Source organism: Phalacrocorax carbo, chromosome 14 (assembly GCF_963921805.1).
Source record: "Phalacrocorax carbo chromosome 14, bPhaCar2.1, whole genome shotgun sequence".
NCBI lineage: Eukaryota > Metazoa > Chordata > Aves > Suliformes > Phalacrocoracidae > Phalacrocorax > Phalacrocorax carbo.
The window spans coordinates 17,221,231-17,227,230 of NC_087526.1; the positions used below are offsets into that span (position 1 = coordinate 17,221,231).

The 6,000-nt window shown below is 56.0% G+C and overlaps 1 protein-coding gene across 7 annotated transcripts in view; it reads right to left on the bottom strand.

Annotated features, from left to right (window-relative positions):
- CHD6 (chromodomain helicase DNA binding protein 6) overlaps window positions 1–5,797 on the bottom strand; it is a 93,844-nt gene extending 88,047 nt beyond the window's left edge. For 6 of the 7 annotated variants that reach the window (XM_064465089.1, XM_064465088.1, XM_064465091.1 and 3 more), the window contains exon 1: window positions 5,558–5,796. The gene's annotated coding sequence lies outside the window, so the exon portion shown is untranslated. Of the gene's footprint in view, window positions 1–5,557 lie in introns of all 7 variants that reach the window. The other variant, XM_064465092.1, reaches the window with a different exon arrangement.
- Window positions 5,798–6,000: the final 203 nt, after the last annotated feature.

Below are 6,000 nucleotides of genomic sequence, written 5' to 3' on the forward strand. Positions count from 1 at the left end.
AGGGCCTGGTAGCTGAAGTCCTTCAATTACCTTCAAAGAAATGCAAATGATACACCACGTGGGGGAAGGGGTGGAGGTCTTACATCCTAGGGAGTTCTAGCAACTCTCAGGACAGTAGGTGCTGCATCCCCCCAGGCACACAGGCCGCAGGCCAGCCACAGGGAAACCCAGCGTGCTTCCCCCACCAGGCGTCTGCACGGGCTTTTGGCCCGGGGTCCCTCACAGCATGCTCATGCCCTTCCCACCTATGCTCCTGTGGAAGAGCTCCCAGCCTGCAATTTAAACACATGCTGTAGGACCACATAGATACTGAACAAAACAACCTTGCACCTCCACTGCCTATCTGCACCTACCTTGCAATAATGTTAGCAGGTACATGCAGCCAGTTCACGGGGCTGGGTCACCAGCCTGACCCCAAATATTGCTTCCTTCTATGCTAACACAAAGCAAGGCTCCATAGGTCTTACACTTTTATGGAAACATTTAGGAAACACAGATACTCTGTAAATTAACCCCAACGAGCATAACTTTCCCCTGCTTTCAGCACAGTCACCCCAAAAGGAAGCAACAAGTTACCTGTATTTCAACCCAGACTTCCCATAACAACTGAGCCAAATGGCAGAAAGAGCCAGGCGAGCATCGGAAAGCTTCACCAGACGAGATCTAGGCTTAATCTCAGCAGTTAAAACACAATCAAAAAGCCAAAAACACCCCGAAAAAACCCAACCCGATAAGACTACCTATACTAGTGCAAGATTAGGGCTGCACAAAGCTAGGGCAAAGGCAGGACTGCAGACAACATGCTGTACCTCCTAGGATAGATGTTAGCAATACCACCATCAGTCTGCTGCTGAGCAGCACCCCTCACAGAGAAACCAGGGCTGGAAAAATGTGACGTGCACCCCATAACCAGGCCAAGATCTCATCAACATGATAACACCCGCACTCCTTGATCTATACCCAACACACAACTGCAAGCACATCTCCAGCGCCCACAGGAAAAACAAAGATGGACTGGGACTTGGTTTCCCACACTTCTCACTTTCTTTTCTGGATAGAAAAGAGTGTTTTGCTCCTGTTAGAGCAGGATTTATACTCCCTAGAGGCTGGGAATCCCCTAGAGGCAACAGGCCACAGTATGGAAACAGTGCACACTCCTTAACCTCAAGGCACTATTTCCTCTGCAGGGGCAAGGTCCTTGCACAAAGGATGGGTCAAATGCCCCACTGACCTCCTTGGTGCCAACACAACCAAGGCCCCAGCTCCTCTCTGAGCACTGGGCCCAAGGCAGTGTAGGGCAGGAGCCCTACATCCAGGCACCAAACTCTCCCAGCTGTTAGATGGCTTCCCGAGGAGCTGAGTGTGCTCAGGCATTCCCCAGAGCAGAGCCACAACCTTTTCCCAGATATCTGTCGGGGACCGGCCTCAAACGCTAAAGCCCAGCCACAGCATACCAGGTATTTCCTACTTGTTAGGCTGACTGGACACATCCAACATAACAATGCTAAAAATTAATAGCCACATATTGGCAGATTGCTAGGCTGCATACCAGATTTTCCCTTATAAGGGAAAGTTGAAGGCATTGTCCTATCACACGGAAAACACATTGCACCAGCCTGAGATATTAGAAAACAAAATCAGAGTCTCCTCATGTCACAAGCTGACAACCACAGCACCACATTTTCCCCCTTTTGCTGACAGTTTGGTCAATTTTCCCTAGGTCTGTTACTTCCACCAGGGGCTTGTGCCTGAGGATCACTGGAGGCCGGCTAGGACAGGCACTGCTGAACACAGCATTTGCAGCACATTGCTATCCAGAGGATTTTGGTCCCACCACCACGGTGGCAATGCAGGCACTGACATTGCAACTGTTCCCAGGGTGAAGCGTAACTCTCTTTTCATGTTTTTTCAGGGTGCTGAGAACCCACCATATAAACCCTGCACACTGTCACCAACACTCTGCCTGCAGCAAACATTGCTACTTGACCACTCACCCTGACCAACTTCTCTCCCCTTTACACAGCTTGCTGGCCTCCAGCAACAGCTCTGCCTCTGCAGATGACCAGAGCGAAGTCATCAACACCAGAGGTTGACTCCACTGTCTCAAGCAGGGAGCTGGGGATGAGGGGGGAGAAATGCTTTCACTGCTACTTACAGGAGCAATGAATACAAGCCCTCCCAGCTCTCTCAGTAAGTACTGGATCCCAGTAAGGCATCCAACCACCGCGCTTGCCAGTGTCTCTTTAAGACAATTTCAGAGAAGCCTCCCTACGCATGCCTGCTTTCCAGACCCAATACACCGAGTCCACATTCCTGCACCGAGGGTTCACTCGCCGTACAAGGCTGATCAACCCTCTCCCCTCCTTCACAAGGGCAAGCTGATGTGCAGGATACTAGCTCTTGTCTCTGCAAACCCGAGACAGGCCAGGACACCGCAGCTTCATGCAAAAAACAAAGGCCTGCTCTGGCAGCTGAGCTCTCAGCTTTGCCATCTCACACAAACAAGTTCACTTGCTTGTGCAAACCTCTCTTGAAATAACACAAACCATTAAAGTAGAACTCTATATTATCGACCTGTAAAATTTATGTTTTTGGAGAAACTCTTGGGAAAATATTAAAGATCTCTCAAGGAAGACAAAATCTTAAAAATTATTGAGATTACACTTGGGGGAAGGGGGGAGGCAGAGATTTGCTTCCTGTTAAAGAAATACAGTAAAAAACAGTCAGGAAAACGAGATGTTCCTCTGAGAGCCTCCTTCACCAAGGCACTAGAAATCAACAGACCCCGAAAATACCCACAGCACTGACCATCAGGGCTAACACTGGCATATCCAGGGCCAGTTGCCATAGACCAGCAGCTTAGACAGAGCCACTCTCCCCTAACACCAGCACACAGGACAATGGAGGCAGAGGTAAACTCCAGCCATTGAAAAGGCATACCCTACCAAACCAGACAGCAGCGCTCATAACAAGGTAATGAGGGACCCTGACAGCACATTATTTGCATGCTGCAAGCATGGCAAAACAGCAGAAGAGCTGCCTTAGTTTCAGAGATTCATACAGGGTAGCTTTTAACACATCCGTACTGGCCCGCAGTAAGGGGCTGCGACTGCCTTCTCAGCAACAGGGCAACTGGTGTCTCTGCTCAGAGGAATGAGACAATAGGCAGAATAAACAGCCACTGCTGCAGGACGGGCTTCAAACTTCACGAAAGCGAAAACGAACTAAGATCAGCCTTCTCCAAATCCTCTCATTGACTGTGGCTTTTATTTGAAGACTAATAATACATACTTCCAGTTCTGCTGCACAAGCTACATTTTGATAGAATGTAACTCTACCAGTGACCGTGCTTTACAGCTCGAAGCACTTGAGGGGCGACACTGAATCAGCTTCACCACACCACAGCTGCACGCTTCCCACCTTTCCAGCGAAGAAGACTCCGCAGTACGTCCAACGCCCCTGAAGGCCCTGCAAGTTCAGACAGCTGTACCCATTCAGAAACAATGGGCCAAATTAGCTTTCCAAAAGCAACCAAACAACAACATTAAGCTTTGTAGTGGAAGAGGAATCAATTTTCCAGTAAACAAGTGGGAAAGGGACCCAGTGGCTGCCTTGAACAAAACCAACCCCGTTGGAGAGAAACAACCCATTTACTCCAGGAAGAATCTACTCCCAGAGCAAAAATGTGCTGTTATTTCTTCATACTTCAACAGCTAGACCAAAACAACAATGTCTCTGCAAAGCAGCACAGCAGAGCTCCCATGCGAACGAGGTAAACAAAGGGTGAGGAGAGGTAAGGCGGCATCTATTCCTGTGCCATCACCTGAACAGGGCCCAAAAGCAATAGCAATGCTTTCAGCGAAGAAAATACTTGTAGAGCTCAGTGTTCCCTCTCCTCTGGCAACACCCTAATCCAACTGACCCCACACCAGTTAAAAAGATACAGGCAGTGCCAGCTGCCAAACCTCTGTAGCCCTGCAGGTGAAGGGATAAGGGATAAACATCAAACAACTAAAGCCACATCTGTCTGCCCACGAGGAGCCCTCTGCCAGTGACTGCAGAGGGGAGCTGGAGGCTTCTGCACAGACCCACAGGACACTTTGCACAACCACAGCAAACTATCTACCTCATTCTCTGGCCCCAAAAGCATTTGCTGCATTTCCCAAGCAGGAGGTAAACAATGAAAAAGCCTGAGCTTTTGGCTAAACACATCCCAACTCACTCAAGAAACAAACCAACCACTTTTCACAGCAAAATTACTGAAAAGCTCTACCACATCCAAGGCCGGCAGCAGAGCAAGCAGGACCAGCTCTCCATGTGCCAAGGTGCTCTGCCTGGCCTTCATGGTCCCCAACTCTACTGCAAGTTTAGCGCAGTTGCCAGGAAAGCAAATGGATAAAAAGAGAAAACGTAAGCTGCTCCAAGACGGGCGTGCACGCTAGGCAGCGATACAGGCAGATGATTTCTCATCTTTCTGCATTCTGTTTGCGTGCAATTCTCTCCCAGCGTTCACCCTACAAACCTTGCTGATCGAGACTAAAATCCACCTCAATCGCCAGCAAAAGTCGCTGGTGAGAAGAGGGAGAATCCCACAACGCAGCCGCCAAAACACAAGGGACGCGAGGCTGCGCCGGGCAACTACGGCGAGATGACTGCAGCGCGGGGGAGACGCGACTCCGACGTGACTGCGATGCCTCTCTGTTGTGACATGGCTGCAATGTCACAACAGATCCACGTCCGCTCCGCGCCCGGCGGGCGAAGCGGGACGGATCCGCCGCCAGCAGGGATCGCCGATCCGGCCCTCCAACCGCATCCCCCCGCCCTGCTCCCGCCGCCCCGGGTGCCCTTGCTCGGCAGGGCCGGGCAGCGGGAAGCTCGTGCCCCGGGGCCTCCAGCCCGCACAGGGACCCGCTTCCCCCCCGCCCGCGAAGTTTAAAGCCCGAATTATCGATTCTCTTGAGCACTGCGGCCGGAATGACGGCGGGAAGCTGCGCCCCGCGGCCAGGCTGCCGGCACTCCGCACCCCGCCGCCGCGCAGTCGGGTGCGGGGGACCGAGGGCCTCGCTCCCCCCGCCCCGGCCGGGAGGAGCCTCCGGCAGCGCCGGGGGAGCCCGCCCCGCCTCCGCCCCCGGCCCCCCGCACGCCCCGGGGCCGCCGCGGCGGCGGGGGGCGCCGGGCCCCGAGCTGCCGGCGCGGAGCAAGCGAGGCCCGGCCTTCCCCGCGCCCGGCGGGCCGGGGCGAGAGGGGAGGGGGGAGAGGGGGCGGGCAGGGCCGGCGAGAGGGGTCGCGGCCCGCCGCACCGCCGCTTGGAGCGGGGGAGCGCGGCCGGGAGGGACCGACGGGGGCGCCACCGCCCCTCGCCCGCTGCCGGCCCGTCCCCGCGGCCGGAGCCATGACAGGCCCAGCGGCCGCCCCGGCCCCGCGGCCCGCGCCGCTACCGCCGCCGAGTTCATTCATAGCGCCGCCCCGGCGCGGCCCCGCCGCCGCCACCTCCCGCCCCGCCGCCGCCCCCGGCCGCGCCGGGCGGGCGAACCCAAAAGTTCGGGGCAGAACTTACCTAAAATGGCTCCTCGGCCGCCCAAATACAAACAGCTATTATTTGGTGAAGTTTAGCCCAGCACCCTGCAAGGACACCCTAACCTCGCCCGGGCACGCCCCCGCCCCGCGCCCATTGGTCGCCCGTCGCCGCGCGCCGGCGCCCATTGGTCGGCCAGCCCGTCAGCCGCATGGCGCCCGCGCCAAGCTTGGCTGCAGCGCGCCCGCCGCTCGCTCCATTGTGCTGCTGTTTGCACCGATGAGAGCGCGGCAGCGATTGGCCGCCCCGCCGCCCCCGCGCCCCGCCCCCCCGCCACCGCCCCGCCCGCGCCCTCCACGTCCGCGTCCGCCGCCCGTTCCCCGGATGTGAACCGGGCCCCCTGCCCCGCCGCCTGAACGGGGCTCTGCCCGCATCGCCCCGCCCCGCATCGCCCGAGGGCCTGTGCGCGGCACCGGCCCGGCGCC